Source organism: Orycteropus afer, unplaced genomic scaffold, assembly GCF_000298275.1.
Source record: "Orycteropus afer afer isolate SDZICR_OR568_19922 unplaced genomic scaffold, OryAfe1.0 scaffold01137, whole genome shotgun sequence".
In the NCBI taxonomy this organism is placed as follows: domain Eukaryota; kingdom Metazoa; phylum Chordata; class Mammalia; order Tubulidentata; family Orycteropodidae; genus Orycteropus; species Orycteropus afer.
This window is the reverse complement of record NW_006922724.1, coordinates 250,699-252,782: the sequence shown is the minus strand read 5'-3', so window position 1 is coordinate 252,782 and position 2,084 is coordinate 250,699. Positions and strand designations below refer to the sequence as shown.

Here is a 2,084-nt window from a genome sequence, read left to right as displayed (position 1 = left end):
TCCTGCATCATTCAATATTTTGCCCATAGAATCTCTCAATATTGCAACTCGAGGCTTAAATTTTTTCTTCATTAGTCTTAGACTGACTCAAATTATACAGGATGTCCACAAATATATCTTGTTTTTATTTCCTAATTTGTTAAATGCATAACTGGAAAAATCATAGCTAGCAACTGATCAATTATCCTCATTGGTTTCATGCTTTGTAAGTGAATATGGTAGAAAGTGTCAAGAGTAATCAGCTGTAAGTGTTCTTGCTTATCAACTTTTTTTTCACCCTAAAGAAAGCAGCAATACAGAAGGAAAATACAGAATAAAATTAGATCCTGGAGAAAGAATATAGATTATTGTAAATTTAATCAGGTGGTGATTCCAAATGCTTCTGTTAATCCATATGTGATGTCTTCCTGGAGTAGATTAACATAGACTCTGGCAACTAGTATAAAGACTTAACATGATAAATTGTTTTTCTCCAAAAGCAGAGAATTCAAGAAGAAGTTACTTCCATCTCTTAGGGACAGTAGTGCACCTTCTTTCCTCCAGCTCTTGCTATAATTTAGTAAGTTCCCAATATCCTGTATTAAATATTTTATTGCTAAATGTTTATGCAGTGGATTCTGTTTCCATACTACATCCTGAGAACACAATCACAGAAGTAAAAATTTTTAGGTGGAAATACATAAGAAACATTTGCTTACAATGTAAAAAAATAAAATCTAAGAGATTGAATTCTGTAAATAAGGTAAAACTAAGACTATCTTTCTATGAACAGATAAATGTATCATGTTTGAGGTCGTCAAGGGTTTTGAGCTCTTTTACTCATGATCAACTCTCAAAACCTGAAAAAATGATCCTTCTATATATAGAATGTTTCTAGCTGATGAGTTTTTTTAGGGCTTGCTTTATGTCCTTGTTTCTAAGACTGTATATAAAGGGGTTCAGCATGGGTGTAACCACAGTGTACATCACTGAGGCTATTGCACTTTCCCTGGAGTTCTGGGTAGCAGCAGAAGTAAGATACACTCCAACAAATGTACCATAGAACAGGAAAACTCCAGAGAGATGAGACCCACAAGTGGAAAATGCTTTATACTTGCCCAGAGCTGATGAAATTTTCATAATGGAGGATACAATCTTAGAATAAGAAAAAAAGATACCAGTGAGTGGAATAACACCAAGAATTCCAATTGCAAAATATATCACTAGGTCATTGGGGAAGGTGTCAGAACAAGCAAGCTCGACTATTTGCTTAAGTTCACAGAAAAAGTGAGGAATTTCCAACTCTGTACAAAAAGATAGTTGCAAAATCATTAAGTCATGTAATAGAGAGTCCAAAGCACTCAACAACCAGGATGCTAGTAGCAAAAGGCCACATAACTTGGAGTTCATGATGACCATGTAGTGCAGTGGGTGACAGATGGCTACATATCGGTCATAAGCCATCACTGTCAAAAGGAAGTTGTCTAATTGCCCAAAAAACATAAAAAAATACAACTGGCTGAGGCAGCCTTCATAGCTTATGACTTTGCTCTGTGTCTTTATGTTCAGCAGCATCTTTGGGACAGTGGTTGAGGTGAAACAGATGTCAACAAATGACAAGTTAGAAAGGAAGAAGTACATGGGTGTGTGGAGGTGGGAGTCAATGATAATGGTCAGGATGATGAGAAGGTTCCCAATGAAGGTGATCAGATACATGGACAAGAACAGCCCAAAGAGAAGGGGCTGCATCCTTGCCTCTTCTGAGAGTCCACGGAGAATAAATTCTGAAACACGTGTATGGTTTCCTGGTTCCATATTGCTGATAAAACTTCAGGAAAAGAGACAAGAGCAATGTAACTTAACCATAAGCATTGATAAACAACTGAACAAAAATGTTGCAGTTTGTATTTTTTAAATGTTTAATTTATTAATTCTTATATATTACTTTCAGATCTAGTGCCCCATAGCTGAAAATTTCATGCAATACCAAAGATTCTATCTCCTCCTTGATGTGTAAACTGACTAGCAATCCTTGCCCCTGGTCACTAACACTTTCCCAAGGCAATATTTTTTTCTCTACAAATTCTCTGAGGCATTCTTTTGTT

General features: G+C 35.9%; 1 pseudogene; it reads right to left on the bottom strand.

Moving 5' to 3' along the window:
• Window positions 1–873: 873 nt before the first annotated feature.
• LOC122152014 lies at window positions 874–1,851 on the bottom strand (annotated as a pseudogene).
• Window positions 1,852–2,084: the final 233 nt, after the last annotated feature.